The 20,241-nt window shown below is 35.4% G+C and overlaps 1 protein-coding gene and 1 long non-coding RNA gene across 6 annotated transcripts in view; both read left to right on the plus strand.

Moving 5' to 3' along the window:
* LOC127871198 (uncharacterized) overlaps nt 1-20,241 on the plus strand; it is a 173,464-nt gene that overhangs the window by 27,578 nt on the left and 125,645 nt on the right. The window lies entirely within an intron of this gene.
* LOC127871201 (uncharacterized) lies at nt 42-17,105 on the plus strand. Of its 5 annotated transcripts, none has more exons than XR_008045212.1 (9): nt 42-132; nt 997-1,832; nt 2,046-2,307; nt 4,138-4,269; nt 6,723-6,789; nt 6,997-7,218; nt 9,151-9,338; nt 9,876-10,024; nt 12,109-17,105. It is a non-coding gene; the product is annotated as an uncharacterized LOC127871201 (long non-coding RNA). The 5 variants fall into 5 exon arrangements; XR_008045211.1 differs by lacking the exon at nt 42-132 and adding an exon at nt 2,614-2,708 and having other exon boundaries at nt 593-1,832; XR_008045213.1 differs by lacking the exon at nt 42-132 and having other exon boundaries at nt 593-1,832; nt 12,109-12,797; nt 12,934-17,105.

A 20,241-nucleotide genomic window follows, 5' to 3' on the forward strand; every position in this document is an offset into this window, starting at 1 on the left:
ACTACGCTGCCTACTTGGGGAGGTGGAGTGAGGGGCCCAGAGTCAGTCTGCTACAGCAGCACTACATCATCCATCATTGTGGGACAGTGGAGGGACAACATCCTGGTGTTCAGAGTGGAATAGTGTGTACATGTATGTATTAGTTGTTGTAATTAGTGATTAGTATTTCAATGACAATGTGTTGGTTAGCATACAAACATTGAAGTGTTTTATATTTTAAAAAAATATATGTGTTTAGTTGCAGATGCAACATATATGTGTACACATATTGTGTTTTACTTATACAATTTTGAGTTTGTCTTTGAACATTAGAACTTAAATGTACTATTGGTGTTATATTGTTAAAATATTTGTTTCATTATTGCCCTTTAATTAACCATTTGTCATAAGCTGTGTATGAAATGAGAGGAGCATTTAAATAATTGTTTGTACATACATATACAGTCACATGATACTTGTGCTATTTTTAGACTACCATTTCTAGATGAATGTAAAAAAATGAATAATGAATAATAACTTCAAAACATAGCAAATGTATTTAACATTTTATAAAAACATTTTTTAAATATGAACAAGTTTAAGTAATCTTAAGATGAAAACACATGGATCTTTTCAGTAAATTATATTATAGATTTAGAACACATAGTGGGGCATTGGTTATTTTTTGTGCTGATGATACTGTATGATTGTAAATAATTACATTGTTAATTGTGTATGAATCTTAAATTGACAAACAGGATGGACAAAATCTGGCTATTCTGCTTTTAATATTAAGTGTATTTTGGTTGAGAAGTTACATAATGATTCCATCCAGAGACAATCTAATTGTCTATAAATAGTTTCCATAAAAGGCTGACATGGGAATTATTTCTGTATACTCTATGACACTCCTGTTGTACATGCTAAATCTGAAGACCTGCACATATGACTGGAGTATTGTTAAATGTTATTCCCTTTTATGTTGTGTAAGCCAACTAGAATCTTGTATTATTTCAGGTTATGTATGTGCAAGAAATTATGTTATGTGCAGTAACTATTGTACAAATATTTGTGTGCGGACTAAATATTTGCTTGTGTGTCACTCAAGTACCTCTTTATATGAATTCTTTTTGAAATTGGCCAGTCTATCAACCAGTGGGAATGCAAGAGAATACACATTCAATCTGCAATATGTCAGCAAGTCCTCATCCAGCTGTTCACTGAACAGGCTACAACTGATATTATAAGATTGTGGCAATTATTTCAACAGTAATGAATGTCATCATTGAATAAAAAACACCTTTGTTGTGAACATAATTGAAATGCCCCGTGCTTTAATATGATAATCTTGTATACGAGAAGGAAACTGCTGATTATGTGCCCTGAACGTTGATATAGACTGCTCGCATATTGATGCTCGTGCTGCATTGACATACAGGATAGATAAATAATCAGTTTTCTTACATGAAGAAAGGCCAGGTACTTTACAATCCATCTGAATAACAGACACCGCAAGGACAATATGCAATTCAGGTAGATACATCTCCAAGCTGTGGAGGTAATTTCCTTTCACTGCCAAGAACCATACATGAATTAAAACACAATACTGTTAATACGAACTATCAATGTGGATCCACGGTTACCAGTCCAGCCCTCATGGATTCATAGACAGCAAAGCCATCGGCCAAGTTGACCAGCTAAGCCACACTCAAGCCCCTGACCGGCTGTTACAGACTCATGTGACTCACGAAATGGCAGTGGACACCAAACCAGACTAAAAGACCAAACATGCACCGTCAGCTCCTGTCCCAACCCATGTCCCCAAAGTGAAATCTGATCAGGAAACGCATAAGGTTAGTAGGCTTATTTTAAGATTTGTGGACGGTGTAAGTGTGTTGTGTATTGCAGTCATGTATTTCCAATGTGTAATGTTTTGTTGTGTTAATCTTGATCACAGTTCTTAAATACAACATACATTAGGAGAATAAAAGTAAACTTCTCAGGTTGACGTAGGAAACACATCCGACATTAGATACACTCTATGATTTTTTTCCGGTATTAAACAGGTTTTAATCCTAGATGAACATAGTAAATCTGACAATCATCGGGGATACTTGGCGATGCTCTATTTCCGGACAGCACTAGTCCTCACATCCAGGACCCTGATAGAGCAAGCGCGACAAACCGCAGAGCACTTCAACAACAACAATCACCTCAGCAGGGTTTGCAACATGACAATGGAGGAAACTGAGTGCAACAATCTCCTGAAATTGCTATTGAGTCAATGATGATGCTTAGGGTGACATCCACAGAGGCGATGTTAATACGGTAAAATACAGTAGCTTCTCTTGTCTTGTGTATATACTTTGTTTGTTACAGCGTGAGAGCTAAGTAGTCTCAGTGTGCTTAAATAATTAGCTCCACTATTTACAAAATAGTCTGAGCTGTCTAACTCACGGAACTGTTTTATGAACGATCTAAACGGCACATTTCTATCACATGTATTTGATTGCAATTTTACACATTTAAGAGGTGTCATTGTCTAGTTCACTATCCAAGTTTTCAAAATTTGACTTGCACCGTAGCAGAATTATGCTTATGTTGCTGCTTAGTTAAACAATCTATTTATTTTAGTTTGATTGAATCGAAAGCCAAAGGCTGATTGAAACGCTCCCGAGCCCGTTTCCAGGATATAATCCAGATTTACAGGATATAATCCAGATTGACAAGTAAACAAATCAATCATAAGAGCTTAGTGAACATTGTGTTGCTGTGAATAAAAATTAGAAAATGCATGTATATTATGTAACATCTTTGTAAAATGAAAATACTACTCATATAAGGGTATGTTACCTATATGCTTAAAATAAAAAATAAATTGTATTAAGGATAAATATATCTTAAAAATGGTAACTCCTACTTATTGTTGGATCCATTGTTCACTTTGTAGGGATTTATCAGACACTCGGGTAAATTACTTCCACTTCAAAATGCAATGCCCTCCTAACATGAGTTTTATAATTGTCCCAGTTTAGATGGTTTCAAACTTTCCATTGTATATGGTTTGACAAACCATTAAAAGTCTACCGGGTATCATTGACAGTTCAATTGTAGATTGTGAAACGGATGTATCTACTGTACAAGTTGTTATCAGATAAGACAGTTTAAAGATCAGCCGTAGTTTGTATGTAAGATATTTGTATGCCCCCACAGTTGGGCATGTAGTGATCGCACTGTCCATCTGTCTGTCTGTCTGTCTGTCCGTCACACTTTTTTTTTAAATGCTCATAACGTCTATGTCAATTAAGATGTAACCTTCATAGTTGTTATGCATGTGTATATGGACAAGGCCTTTCCATACGCACACAAATTTTGACCCCTTTGACCTTAAACTTAGGGTCCGCGGTTAGGTTTTGAAATCTGCGTTTAGGTTTCGAAAAATGCTCATAACTTCTATGTCGCTTTAGATGTAGCTTTTATATTAAGTATGCATGTGTATATGGACAAAGTATTTCCATACACACACACGTTTTGACCCATTGACCTTGACCTTGAACTTAGGGTCCGCATTTATGATTTGAAATATGCTTTTCGAAAAATGCTCTTAACTTCGATGTCCCTTTAGATTTTACCTTCATATTTGGTACGCATGTGTATAAGGACAAGGCCTTTCCATACGCACTCAAATCTTGACCCCAGTGGCCATGACCTTGAAGTTAGGGTCGTCATTTAGGTTTTGAAAATTCGTTCTGTTATTTAGCTGTCTTACATAACTATCAACGCGTTTTTCTGGGGCATATGTCATCCTATGGAGACAGCTCTTGTGGTAAGCTGAGTTTGTTGAGCATTAGAAATTACGTTAAAATCTAAATGTGACCACATAATTTGTGTAGATATCGGTCATGAAATAATGTCTACGAGCATTCATGCCCAAGTTAGGCATTTTTCAGTTATTAGCACAAGTATGTATATTTTGTTTTCTTATAAACCAGTTTACCCAATACAAGGAAGAGAATGTAAACTTACTGACTGAATAACCATGACTGAAATACTGCTCTATTTGGTCCAAAAAACAACAACACATTAACAAATAAACAAATTGTAATGTGTGGAGTGTTCTATAAACAAAGAAATAAAAGTCTTGGATTTTCTTCTCAGAGTTATACAATCGAAGATCGGTTTCCCAGAACAGCAGACTCTCTTAACAGCTGAACGACTGGAAACTCTGTCAAGCACTGGACAGACATAAGCTGCAGTGGACTCTTGAGTGTGGACTTCAGGACAAACGAGGTTACCTTATCCACATGATTAATTTGTGATTTTTAAACCCCAGAAGGAGGGCATATAGTGATCGGACTGTCCGTTCTTCAGTCTGTCTGTCTGTCCATCACACTTTGCCTTTAGGTTTCGAAAAATGCTCATAACTTCTATGTTGTTTCAGATAGCAATTTGATATTTAGCATGCATGTGTATCTATTGGAGCTGCACATTTTGAGTGGTGAAAGGTCAAGGTCAACCTTCAAGGTCAAAAGTCACAAAAACAAATCCAAGGGAAGTTATGAGCTTCAAAGGGAGATAATTATCTGTACTTTCAAAATGAAAAAAAAATCAAAGCGGCGCAAAAGGGGGCATTGTGTTTCTGAAAAATAACATCTCTTGTTTTGTGTACTAGTATTTCAATCATAATAAACTTGTTACAAACAATATTATCTAAATTTCCGGGTCATTCATGTTCATTTTGGAAGCTAGGATTTTTATGCCCCCCTTCGAAGAAGAGGGGGTATATTGCTTTGCTCATATCGGTCGGTAGGTCGGTCGGTCGGTAGGTTGGTCGGTCTGACCACCAGGTGGTTGTCGTATGATAACTCAAGAACGCATACGCCTAGGATCATGAAACTTCATAGGTAGATTGATCATGACTCGCAGATGACCCCTATTGATTTTGAGGTCACTAGGTCAAAGGTCAAGGTCACAGTGACCCGAAATAGTAAAATGGTTTTTGGATGATAACTCAAGAACGCATACGCTTAGGATCATGAAACTTCATGGGTAGATTGATCATGACTCGCAGATGACCCCTATTGATTTTGAGGTCACTAGGTCAAAGGTCAAGGTCACGGTGACCCGAAATAGTAAAATGTTTTCCGGATGATGATTCAAGAACGCATACGCCTAGGATCATGAAACTTCATGGGTAGATTGATCATGACTCGCAGATGACCCCTATCAATTTTGAGGTCACTAGGTCAAAGGTAAAGGTCACGGTGACCTGAAATAGTAAAATGGTTTTCGGATGATAACTCAAGAACGCTTTTGCCTAGGATCATGAAACTTCATAGGTAGATTGATCATGACTCGCAGATGACCCCTATTGATTTTGAGGTCACAAGGTCAAAGGTCAAGGTCACGGTGACCCGAAATAGTAAAATGATTTTCGGATGATATCTCAAGAACGCTTTTGCCTAGGATCATGACACTTCATAGGTACATTGATCGTGACGCGCAGATGACCCCTATTGATTTTCAGGTCACTAGGTCAAAGGTCAAGGTCACAGTGACAAAAATCGTGCTCACACAATGGCTGCCACTACAATGGAAAGCCCATATGGGGGGCATGCATGTTTTACAAACAGCCCTTGTTAACCAGGTTTTCCGAAGGAAAAAACTGGTTATTAGATTGGCGAATGCGGGCGGGCTGGCTGGCGGGCGGGCGGAACAAGCTTGTCCGGGCCATAACTATGTCGTTCATTGTCAGATTTTAAAATCATTTGGCACATTTATTCACCATCATTGGACGGTGTGTCGCGCGAAATAATTACGTTGATATCTCCTAGGTCAAGGTCACACTTTGAGTTCAAAGGTCAAAAATGGCCATAAATGAGCTTGTCCTGGCCATAACTATGTCATTTATTGTGAGATTTTAAAATCATTTGGCACATTTGTTCACCATCATGGGAAGGTGTGCCGCACGAAAGAATCACGTCAATATCTCCAATGTCAAGGTCGCCACGACTAAAAATAGATTTAAAAAAAAAAACTTACAAAGGGGGTTAATTTTGTTTGTTCATTTCAAAGTTCAGTTTGAGTTTTCTCCCTTTATAAGATTTTTTTTCACAATGAAAACCTGGTTTTGTGACAATTTTGTCCCTTGTTTTCTATTAAAGTGGTCAACTTGTACCATCTGAAAGTGAATGTATGACATTAGTTGTATAATATATATACATGTTGTATTGCCTCAGGAGTAAATTAAGCAAGGTAGACTGTATTTGTACAAAATGTACTGTACATATTCATTTAACAAATCAATCAACACAATTAAAACATAATAAAAATGATTTTTGTGAAACAAATGTCACTGTCTTCCTGATGCCATTTTATTATTTTTATCTCCAGTCATAGGCGGAGGGATATTGTTTTGGATTTGTCCGTCCTTCCGTCTTTCCGTCCGTCCAGAGCCATATCTTGGACGTGCTTTGGCCGATTTCATTGAAACTTGGTATGAGTATATATATGAATAAGAGAATGATGCACGCAAAATGGCATTGTAAACCATCTGTAAATAACGGAGTAATGGCCATTTGTATCTTGAAAAAATGCTTTTTTTAGTGTCAAATATAACACTTTTGTGTCCAGAAGCATATTGGCGGGGGATATCAATTCAACAAATTTGCTTGTTGGTTATATTTTACTGGTGCTTGATTACATTTCTGAGATTTATGCAGATGTTTCTCATCTTTTCCCAGGCGCCTTACACTCACCAGTGGGGTCACCAGGTTCCCTCACTCTAAAACGGTCCCAACATCTCAACAGGTAAGCTCCCTTGGTAATTCAATAAAGGTTATAATCGATGCATTGTTCACGTAGTACTCAGGGGGTCAAGAAGAACAATCCACCCAGTGGGATTGTTATATTGGCATGGTTTATAAGCGCATGCATCAATAATTTCCCATACTGCCATCGCATCAACATAGACTGGGTGGTGCGAGGTTATTCAAATTCACATATATCTTTTTTTAGATCACTTGCATTCCCATAAAACAACGCTGGGCTAATGAACATTGCAACAACGCCAAAATAAAGGGTACTCCAGGCCCAATGTCACCGCGGTACCAATCCGGGCTCCTACAGCCGCCATCCAGGTTGAGCATTGTGGGTCCCAGCAGAAGGATAATTATGCCCATGGGCTCGCAACTATCCACGGACTTCTCACAGCAGCAGTGGAACAACATGGTGGCCAAGGTTAGCTATTGTTGTTTTTGTCTTTTTCGTGGCTGGTAATTGGTCCTAAATAAAATGTCAAAAATGTTTTTCACTTTTGACAGCCTAAAATTCACTACATAAGGTTTTCAAATTGGTTTCAAAATATGTTTGTTTTTTTGTAACTAAAAGGGAACATTTAGCTAATTTCCTATCCAGCTCTACAAGTTGATCCTTAATCAATATAATATTGAAAAGACGTATTCAAAATTTTAAAGTTACATAGATACTAAAATAAAGAATATCTCGCAAAATATTTGTATTTAAAAATTAAACCGCTGAAGGCATTGCACATTTAATACAACATTAGCTTATCAAAAGGAATGAAGATGTTTCAATTGAAAAAAATTTATAAAGACAGAAAAAGATTGTATGTCAGTCAATAGTGTTTTGGCTAAGAATTGGGATGTCCGTAAAACTGCGATTGTTTGCTCTTTGAAAGTATTTAATATTATTGACATGAGAAATGTATTTTTACTTGGTTAAGCATCTAATCAAACGGCCACGAAAAATTATTACTCTCTGCGAGAATAATGGTAACCTCATCAAATGCTTATAAATAATCGGTTTTCAATATGATTTGGTCTCCCAACTCATTCCATGCCGCGAAACTCTTACGGTGTCACAATTCTTGTTAATTATTAATATGGTCATGAGTGACACAGCTTTATCATTGTTTTGCATTTCTTTAAGTGTATAACTTAAGTAATTATTATTTCCAACAGTGACAAATCTTTATGCTTTTTTCTTTTGTTTTATAAATTGTAATTATTACTTTTGGTGAAATTGTGGGAAATGAAAAATCAATTTTTCATATCGCACACTCCAATAAATATTTTTTGAGTTGATAGGTGATCAATGAGCAAGTTATGTTATTAGTCGTTAATGCTTTTTAGGTGAGATGATTTTAGAAACATCTTTATGATTGTATATATCTAAAACAATTGGTTCAGTTCGTTATAAAACCTTGTAAGCATTTTTCAATTGCTTATAAACCGTCCATCTTTATGTTCTGTCTGCATCTAGTCACTGGTGAGTCATTTTATTATTGTAAGTGTATTTACGTGTATTATTGTTATACTAGTAATCATTATATTATTTGAATTATATTGTTTTATTCAGTTATCTGATTTATAATTTATCTTAAAATACTTTATGTAATTATATTTCAGACCATCAGACCATTATCATTTATATGATTAATTAAAATAAAAGTTGAAAATTATACCCACTTTTGTTTACTACACAAACCCCAGCTACACAACTTACAATTGTGAAATGCTTAATAACAATTTTCAGACTTATTTTGTTAATTTGTATGCCCCCGAAGGAGAGCATATAGTGATCGCACTGTCCGTCTGTCTGCCACTCTCTCTTTTCGTCACACTTTTGTGTTTAGGTTTCGAAAAATGCTCATAACTTCTATGTCGCTTCAGATGTAACCTTCTTATTTGGTATGCATGTGTATATGGACAAGGCATTTCCAAACGCACACAAATTTTGACCCTTTTGGCTTGGACCTTGAACTTAGGGTCAGCGTTTGGGTTTCAAAATATGCGTTTAGGTTTCGAAAAAAGCGTTTTTGGGGGTTCATATGTCTTTCGATGGAGACAGCTATTGTTTTTCCGGAAATCTGTTTTTAGGGCATCCAAAAGGTAATTTTGATAAGTTATCTAAATTTGATGAGATACATTGTAGAGTATTGGTGGAAAAGAAAATCTTATCAACTAAAAATACACGGAACTAAAAATAGACGCTTTGTAATGAATGTGAATAATGTTTTTAGTTGAAAGAGCTTCATTTCTGAAAGAGGAATCATTCCTGACATTGTAATCTGCGAGAAAAATGAAGTGGGATTAATGTGTATGACATTGTGCAATCTTTAATTTATATCTTTTCTATTTCCTTTCAAAGCAAGAGGCACCCCAATAAAACAATCGCCACAGATCATTGTCTGGTGACAATCAGCAACCCACGGTATCCTAGCAACCAGGCCATGTTCGCACAGCAACAATAACATCAGCAGCAGCAAGACTCGGTTCAGCCATCTTCAATGCTTGGACAGCAACCTAATTGCAGCAGTTTATAAAGACGCCAGCTCAGTATGGATGATTATAATATTTGTCTCGTCCTGGGAAAATGGGTCTTAATGCATGTGCGTAGATTGTCGTCCCTGACTTAGGCTAAGAAGAGACTTTCTTTGACGAAAATTACGATTTGAGCAGAAAATGTTCTCCATTTCCGTAGCCTTTGCTGACTCAAAACCAGGATCCTATTTATACTTCATGTTCACAATTTACACTTACATTAATTGTTCCTTTTGATATCATCTTGTACATATTAAATATTAATTATCCTATGTCTTAATGTTTAATCTAGAAACTATTCATATGGCAGTACAATTCATATATTTAATTTTAACATATTAATATAAGCTGATTGCATTGAAATCCTCATGCTTATCGAGATACTCCCATGTTCATTTTCTAGTAATGTAAGTAGGAAATGCAGAGATCAATACCTGAAAGGGCATTGAACCCAGGTCTCATGATCACTAAGCAGACTTAATATCCACTCTGCCAATGCACCTTATTAGACTTCCCTTTTGCTCATGTTGTGGGTCGCACTTCCCTTTCCAGAGCCCATTTGGTTCCCAGGGCCTTTGATGTGACCCTCTTCACATCTATCCCAGCGCCATGTGTTGCCCTGGTCTACAGCACCTTATCTATGGCAACACTATTCGCTACAGAATCCGTGATGTCAACCCAGTACCCATTTTGGGGTATAGGTAAGTTTCAGGGTCGCGTGGGTCTGAAAGGTCATGGCGATATGGACATGTTTGACAAGGAAGTGGGGCCTGTGGGCTTTGTTCCTTTAAAATTGATTGTTATTGCAAGATTTGCTTGAAATGGAAACAACGGAAAAAAATTAATGACCAGTAGAAGTAATTATCTACTATATAAACTGACCATACATGCCATATTTTTTCAGACCAATTCCGGGACATTGAGTTAAATTGTCCGGGACTTTTGCCGATTTTCCGGGACATGTATAAAATGTAGCGATATTTACAGACATATGCATTTTTGGTACTTTTTTTTGTTTCGCATCGTTAATTGCAAAAGTTCGAAAGCCGATTCGAAATACACTTGATCTATTAACGTCAAATTAAACATTACTACTTCCGATACAAGCCACGTGTTTTCAGTTTAAGCGTTCTAAATATAGATGGTGACGTCATTGCGTTATTGTTATTTAGACCGGTGTGTAACGCGTAGTTGTTGATACGCCTTTATTCATCTATAACATTTATATAATAAAAAGGATGACGTTTGTATATGCTTATTTTTTTACTCAACTTCTTTGTCGGTTAAACGTGCGAACATAAACTGCTTTTAATTTTTTACTCAGCTATGTTGGACTTCAGATGTGTGAACAACTATCCTTTGCCCTTACGCAGCGGGAAATAATGACGTAGTAGATTAAAGTCAATTAACAACCACATTAAACAATGCCGCCTTTTCGGTTTGACCGCGAACGTGAGACAATCGATATGATAACAATACCCCTGTTAATTGATCGATTTTGACACGTAGCGTAGTCTGCCTATTCGGGTAGGCATTGTCATGGAGACGCTGCAGATATGCACAGATTCAAGGTGCAGTTAAGCCTAAGATAAGGTACATGTATACATGTATATGGATTTTGTAAATTCCGGGACATTTGACAGATTTCCGGGACAGCGGGACAAGTTCTTCATTTCCGGGACTGTCCCGGACAATCCGGGACGTATGGCATGTATGAAACTGACTATGTATACATGTTAACAATAATTAAGCATTACTTAATGGTTACCTTTCGTTAAAATAAGCAGTCAACAATTTGTGGGGTTTCATGCTGTTCGGTCATTACTTTGACCCCATCTTAACTCAGTATTCCCTCTGTTACCAGCAAGACCCAGCGTAACAGTTGTCACAGTATTGATAGTTCAAAGTATTTTCTTTTGAGAACAATTTGACTGAACTCAAAATCTATTAAATATCTGTAGTTTGTTTCATAAGTTTGACATTGATTAACTAAGTCCTCATGTTAAAGTATTGCATTGAAGGAATACAATTGAGAATCGTTGGACTAATGATATCCAATGGCTTGCCCAATATGAAGTTTCAAAATGTGTAATTTTCTAAATATGTATATACCCCTATTGTACAGTGAAATATTGAATAACCCATCGGTAATTATCATCAACATAAAAAATACCACATACGGATAACTTGCACGATATCTATTTTTTAGGAATTAAACAATAAAATAAACATGTTTTATAAAATGATTGCTGTAGATAATTGTTAGTTCTACATTTAAATGTGAATATTCCGGGGTCTTCACAGTTTCAGTTTAACAAATGTCGGGTTGTGTGATTTTTTTTTTTAATGGAAAGAATGAATCTGCGCTAGCCATAGACATGTTTTACTTCTCAATGAATTCTGAAATAAAATTCAGTATTACTATAAAATCAACAACTATCTTTCCTTGAAAAATTATAAGTTTTTCATCGGCAAAGCTCACATGATAAGCATTCAATTTTCTTTATTAGGTCAGTAGCTTTTTCATTACCTGCAAGCAACGTTAAATGGCTTTGAAATAAACATGACCATGTCATGAAGTGTAGCAAATTATGTTACCGGTTATACTGTGGAAATAATGATACAAAGTAACATCAATTTATTTTATGGCTTCTTACTGATCCGGAACGATGTGGGTATACAATACAGGGCAGTGAATGCATATGTTGTTTCAGCAACACTATCTGCCTGTACATGGTAAGTAAGAAGTTACATGTATGTAACTGCAGATTATGTTCTTTCACAGCAATGTGCCCCTAGATACAAACATCGTCACAGATCTCTCTCCAATCGCTTGAAGCTTTACACATCACCAAACTGCTTCATATTTAGCTACCAGCAGTATCCATGCAACAGTATCCATGCAACAAACCCATTATTGCCCAGCAACAGCTTCATCAGCAGCAGTGGTCAGGTCAGCCGTCAACCATGTTTGGGCAGCCTAGGCGCAGTAGTTTGCTGAAACGTCAGCTCAGCATGGATATTTTTTTAACTAATATTTTGTTATGGAGTTAAGGATGAACATTGTAATTTTAAATGTTGTTTCTTCTTAATAATTGTTATTTTAGAAAGATATTTTTCATTTTGGGTGAAAGGTGATATTGGCGGTATTTCATCTAAATATAGACTCATATTTATGGCCCTCTTCGAAGAAGAGGGGGTATATTGCTTTGCACATGTCAGTCGGTCGGTTTGACGGTCCGTCCTCCAGTTGGTTTCCGGATGATAACTCAAGAACGCCTAGGATCATGAAACTTCATAGGAACATTGATCATGACTGGCAGATGACCCCTATTGATTTTTAGGTCAAGGTCACGGTGACCTGAAATAGTAAAATGGTTTCTGGATGATAACTCAAGAGCGCTTATGCCTAGGATCATGAAACTTGATAGGTAAATTGATCAGGACTCGCAGATGATCCCTATTGATTTTCAGGTCAAAGGTCAAGGTCACGGTGAACCGAAATAGTAAAATTATTTCCGGATGATAACTCAAGAACGCTTATGCCTAGAATCATGAAACTTCATAGGTAGATTGATAATGACTGGCAGATGACTTTATAGATTTTCAGGTCACTAGGTCAAAGGTCACGGTGACCCGAAATAGTAAAATGGTTTCCGGAAGATAACTCAAGAACGCTTATGCTGAGGATCATGAAACTTCATAGGTACATTGATCATGACTCGCAGATGACCCCTATTGATTTTCATGTCACTAGTTCAAAGGTCAAGGTCATGGTGACCCGAAATAGTTACATGGCTTCCGGATGATTTCTGAAGAACGCTTATGCCTAGGATCATGAAACTTGATAGGTAGATTGATCATGACTCGCAGATGACCCCTATTGATATTCAGGTCACTAGGTCAAAGGTCAAGATCACAGTGACAAAAAACATATGCACACAATGGCTGTCACTACAATGGAGAGCCCATATGGGGGGCATGCATGTTTTACAAACAGCCCTTGTTAACCAATAAATCACTCTCTTTATTCATTTAAGAAACAACAATATATTGATACAGGTACTTTGAAAGCAATACATAAAGGCAAGAATTATAAAGCATTATAACTAATGAAATAAGTAATGCAACATTAAAAATAAGAATTTTGTAAAAAAAATAAACTTATTATGAAAAAAGTGCATTGTGAAACAAAACTTACTAGTCTAATTAATGTATTTAAATTTGCTAGTATGTATTTGTGAACACTTTAACAAATATGTTATGTTGTGCAATATATTAACACATAAATATTTCACCTTGCCTCTCTTCTACCAAGGTTGACTCACACCGCTCAGAGCAGATCAGCGGGCTTTCATGTGGCAGCACAACAAATCAAAGAGATCCATGCGAGGTCAGCCCTCTCAACAGTGCCATACCCATGACGATGAAGTCCTCCAACTCGCCCCAGTACTCACCTTGGTGTCAGGGAAAGGTTCAAGGTCACATGGGCTTTGGTGACCTTTGCAAGATTGCATGTTGGACTGGAGTGATGAGACATTTTCCATTTCAATTAAGATTGTATTGCAATTATTTTCTCTTTAATCGATACTAAAAATGATTGTTATTACGAAAGGAATACTTATGCGTTCTATTGATAAACGTCTCCAAACATATTAACCTGAGATTGATGTTGGACCCTTGGATATTTCGTGTTTATTTAGTGTTGACATTAATGGAGTTTTTAGACAAAACTGGAATGTTAGCGCATTTCATATCCCATCCTATATCGCCAAATTGATGGTTTGACTTTTAGATATTTGGAAATGAGGAGGTGAAAAAGAAACAAACACTGTTACATGTCAGTTTTAATTCACCCAAAGTATTTTTTATTTAACCAACAGCCCCATGAACATCATGACCTTGCTTGTTCATTGCCCTCAGACCCTTTGTTAAAAAAAACAAACAAAATGACTAAGTGGAGTTAACAACAATGCATCTTCCTTTTTTTCAGACACTAATCAACAAAATTAAACCGGCCAATTAGAAAAACATCCTGTTGCATCAGTTAGTTATACCTCGGAAGATCAGTTATGAATAAAATTTAAACACATGCTACTTTCTAAGATCCTGTATTGGTCGTGTTATAGCCTTGCCTTCTGTTGTGAACAATAACTATAATTGAAGATCTCATCTTGGAATTGTGGGATGGGTCGGAAACGAGTGGCATAGTTTAAAATAAAATTGCAGAATGACAAAGTATACCAAGTCACGTGGCCAGCCATAAAGTCGTGTGGCATGTCACATTGTGGAATGTGACCAGCGAATACATTTCATGTAGTATGGGCATTATAATGCTGTCAATTATTTGATATATATGTTTTTGTGTAATGAAGTCAAAATTGGTAATACAAATTAAGTGAATGTTACTTGTTAAAAGCAGTTATATAAAGAATTATTTTAAGCCAAAATGAAGTAAGTCTTAGTTACATGTATTACTTAATATTCTGAATTATTACTCGAGATTTTGGAAAAACTTAGCATTAAGAGTTTGCATACGCTGACTTTATGCTTAAGCAAAGCTGTTTAATTAATACTAGTAACTTGTACAAAATGTCATATTTATTGTCTTCTTTTCATTAAATAAAACATATCTCAGTATTGTTTTATCAGTAATATAGCTAGACATGCTAGTTTTTTTAAAGAAAGATTAAACATTTTGACACTTCTATTTTGATCTTTCTGTATTTCCGTCTGTATACAATACTTGTTACTTTGCTCAGAGGAGTCAGTATTTTATCAAGAATCGTGTGTAGTCTCGTAAAATTAAAAAAGCAAAATATTAATTTATTACCACAAACTTGTTTTATCTTCGGTAAATTGTAAATTCTGTATTGACAATTGGTTTTATTATTAAATATTAGCACAAATGTATCATATTTTAAAAGCTGTATACATGTTCAAAACGCTGATAATAGGCCCGAAAAGCCTAAGTTGTCATCATTTAAAGAAAGATTGTTTGAAATGAATAAAATTTGAAAGGTTATCTTAACTAAAATTGCTATGGTTTGTTTAAGGATATGAAAAGACTATAATTCTATGAAATGCTTTCAATGAATTAATTTATAATGATGAGATTATTCGTGAATACTAACCAACGTTATAAGTGTTAATAGCTAATGGTGGATCCCAAACTTATTACTACCATGCTCATATCTAGTGTTGACGTATGTATTCGGACATAATAGTTCATGATACTTTGTAAACAATGTGCAGGCTCTAATAGACTAATAAAAACCAGATATTAATGTGCGTAAATGAGTATAATAACTTGACCAAGATATATATATATATATATATTTATTTATTTATGCTTTTGTTGATATATTACAAAATACATACATAGACGGTGTAAATAATTTATGATTTATGTTTTGTTTCAATTTGTGGAACCCCCTGTTTGGTGTTTAACGTGAATCCTTCAGGTGCAAGACAATAAAAATAACACTGTTTTTGCAAATGCTCATATGTAACTTGTAAGATTGTATAGCTATATCAAGACAAAAGATATATTATGTTATAGAAACACATTGTTTTATACGATACGTTTAACCTATCCAATTTAAATGTAAAAATATACTGACAATATTTTTGATATGAAGGAGGAAATCAAGTCGAAAAATATTAATATGTAGGAATTTGAAAAACAATAACATATCAAGGGAGAGCAATGTGATATGCTTGAAATTGTCAATAACTGCAATTTTAATTCATGCGTATTTATAAGTTTAGGTTCAATTGAATTCTCATTTCTCCAAAAACTTGTGTGTATTTGTTATAACAAAATTCATATTTAATGAAATTTGTAAGAAATCAATTTGATAGAATGACAATAGAGTCTTGAATTATTTTTGTAATTCTGACTAATATTAATGCATGGACTGCACAATATTTTATTTTATACTTGACATATAACTGACGCTTTAAAAGTTTTACACAAATCTTAAAGCCAGATTTCCCCATGAAATCTGATTGTTTGTATTCAAACTTGATTTCAAATCAAATGTTTTGTTTCTGTTGTTCAACAATTAAATAACCTTTGTGTATGTACATCTTGTTTGAATAACATATTGAATTGATATTTACAGTGAGAAGAACACTCTTATTTTATTTTATTTTTATCATTGTTTAGCTGAAATAAAATGGTAACCATACAAGTGTACACATTATGAGTATTGGGCTATATTGGTATGATTAATTCGTTTGTTCGACCAACACCAACGTGACAATTTGCTTTGGTAAGGCTCTGTTATATAAATAAAATTCTATGACGACGTCTCCAAGGTCTTTATGAAGAGCTTGTGTAACACATCATGATCAATTGCTTATCAATTGATTGCATCATTTTGTCTGACGTGCCTCAATATCTTCTAAATCGAAACATTACTGTTAATTTAATTTTAATTATTCATGTTTCGATATTTCTCTAAACTGTACAAATATACTTGCTAAAATAACTATATCATTATTTTACTGTCAGTGTAATTAAATTGAATATTTTTTTATAGTTTTTCAATAACTGTATTGCTTTTTTAAGACGCAAATTATACTAATCAATACCACTACTATATTCAGTGGTTTATTTGTAGAGGGATGTTCTAATAATGTGTATGTATATATGTACATTTGTTGAACCAAGTTTGTTGTTCCCCTGTCCTTGATGTACATAGCTATCCCTGCAGTGGAAATAATGTTGTATGTTGACAATGTGTTGATACCAAAATTAAAAAAATCATATTCGTTTTCTGACTTCTATATCACTTTTCATTATGTGAAAAAAGACCCCTCAACTGGGACACTCATGAATTTTGTTCGTAAGTCAGATAGTTCGCCGTCGCACTTGATTTCTGTTTAAAATCATGAGAATCATTCATTACAGAGCTTTCATATTTCATATAGTGGTTGGTCTGTATGGGTACAAACCATTGCTGATTTTGTTATCAGTAGGTCAATGTCACACGGGTCACCTTTATAAGACTTGATGCAACTTATATACGAACTATTAGATGATATTAACGCATCAATTTGACATTTTGATATAACTTCATACGATTGGTCAGCACCATCCAACAATGTCTTGCGTGCAATATTCACATGCTTAGTCATTCGTAGAGACATAGTATGCTGTTTCTCAGAAAGCAAACATCTAATCTGATTATATAATTTTTTTCACTCTTACGGTGACTTCAGTTTTTTCCACAAAAGTTTCAATCCTACAATTTCAGGAGGACGCATATAAAATTGCCCTATTGCCCTTGTATATTATGCCGTCCGAGCGTCAGATTATTGTGTATCATGTAACATAAAACGTACACATGTATTTGCTTTACTGATATACATTCATTTTTATCAGCATGTCAGCATTTTAATGGTTTTGGGACATACAATTAGTTAAGGCCCTCAGTCAACAAAAGTGGACATAATTAAGCAAATAAAATCACTTTTGAACTTTTCGTGTATACGTCAAATATACTTGCTGCTAAAGTGATGGAAGTTAATAAACATGTTGACCAGCATTTGAACTTATTGCGTTCAAATGTATTGTCTTCGGTATTATCGGAGTGAAAACCCAATTAAGCAAAGAAAGCGCTTTGAACTTGACTCGAAAAGTATAATTTCTTGCGTGAATAAACACAATATTCGTTTTAAAGACTTATTATTAAACAGTGAAACAAAACAAGGAGGTTATGTGCGTGAACATTAACAGATCGAACTCACGTACTTTGTTTCCATGTACTTCCCTCGGTCATTTCCAAAAATTACTACAGTTAAGTTGTCCGTTCGCGACATGTTCTCGCTTTCGATTAACGTGTTAATTAGGCTGTCTATTCTTTAAACTTTATAAATTAAATGTATAAATGGGTACGTAGCTAATTATCGCCTCAAATATCGAACAAATTATCTTCACACTGCATTTTCCATCATAATGCGACACTGTGTTTGAGTAATCCGTTTATTGATATAAATCATATATTGAATCGAGGAAATAATAACTTACTCGTTTTTATACGCCCGTCTATGACGGGACGTATTATGGTATACCCCGCGTCTGTCCGTCCGTCCGTCCGTCTGTCCGTCCGTCCGTCCGTCTGTTAATGTCGTACGCTACGTCAAATATCCTTTGACAGATTTTCTTCAAATTTTAACACAATCTTAATATTGATAAACCCTGATCCCCTTTCGTTTTTGACGGAATTCTGAATTGTCGTTCCAGAGTTATGGGACTTTGTTCGTCAAAATTTCGTGATTTCATTGAATGTCCTACTGTAGCTCAAATATCCTTCGATGGATTTTTTTCAAATTTCAACACAATCTTAATATTGATAAACCCTGATCCCCTTTCGTTTTTGACGGAATTCTGAATTGTCGTTCCAGAGTTATGGGACTTTGTTCGTCAAAATTTCGTGATTTCATTGAATGTCCTACCGTAGCCGTCCGTCCGTCCGTCTGTTAATGTCGTACGCTACGTCAAATATCCTTTGACAGATTTTCTTCAAATTTTAACACAATCTTAATATTGATAAACCCTGATCCCCTTTCGTTTTTGACGGAATTCTGAATTGTCGTTCCAGAGTTATGGGACTTTTTTCGTCAAAATTTCGTGATTTCATTGAATGTCCTACTGTAGCTCAAATATCCTTCGATGGATTTTTTTTTTTTTTTTAGTATCCCTGAAAAATTGAACAAGGTGAGCTTTTTTCTATTCCGATTGTACACTACCACTTACCCATCTACATTTATCTTTTATTATTGGTCAAAATATCTATAACAGGTTTACTTCAACTCCATATCCTCTAAAGAAATGCATACATATACTCAAAAAAAGATATGGTATGAATGTCAAGGAGACGGCGCTCCATGCTCATGTACTTATAAAATAAACCATGTATTCAAATACAAATAAACTGAAGTAAAAAAATGATTCAAAGGGTTATTTATTACCTTACTACTTCATTGGCGAACGACGAGCGTATCATGCGCTCATGGCGCAGCTCCTCAGTTAAGAATACGGAAAGTTTCAATTCGGCGCCGCTAAAATATGCCTCGAATTGTAAGACAATATTCAGTCGTTAGACATACCCAATAACAAACCATTTTCCTACTAAGACAAACACAATGCTGTGAAAAAAGAACTGTGCGGAACATCATCATCTTCTCAAAACACAGCATTGTGTCGATGCTCCGTGATTGCAGGGTATCAGGATCTGGCCATCTGTTAAGTGGTCGTATCAAATCAACACGACGTAATCCTTTAATCCATGCCGCTATTATTTCACTCATCGACCATCGTAAACACGACCTCCGGGAACCTTCTTATCTTCTCACAACACATTTTAAGTTATGACTGACATTTTGCTTATAAAAAGATACATTTTAAATCAATTTGATCATAAAAAGGGCAAAAGGAAGATGTGGATTAAAGCGAACGATAAAGCAAGAGTATTTGTGACGTTTGCCTTGTCGCTCCTTGAGAGTCGTGCGCGTCAACTCGTGCAGATCCACCCCAATTCACGCTGTACATGCGTAAATAGAACTCCGCAGTGCAGACATATACGTTATATATCATATTGTAGTCGTGGTCTAGGTTTTTGTCAAGTCTCATTGTAAGTATAAGTTTCGACTCTCGTGCTTCACGATCCGAATATGCATCGCCGCTTTTTACGATGTATTTGTGTGAAGACGAGTTTTACCCGTAGTGTATCTTGTTATGTTGTTTTCTTTCGCCTCATATGACGCATGCGCCTCTTTTGATGGTACATTTCCGGTAACAAATATATAGTCATTGCTGTGGTATATGATTGGTGTTTGGTTGTAGTGCTTTCTGACATACATAAGGAGCTATTTTTCGGCGTAAGCTGAATAAGCCAGCTTTTCACCC

Source organism: Dreissena polymorpha, chromosome 3, assembly GCF_020536995.1.
Source record: "Dreissena polymorpha isolate Duluth1 chromosome 3, UMN_Dpol_1.0, whole genome shotgun sequence".
Taxonomy (NCBI): Eukaryota; Metazoa; Mollusca; class Bivalvia; order Myida; family Dreissenidae; genus Dreissena; species Dreissena polymorpha.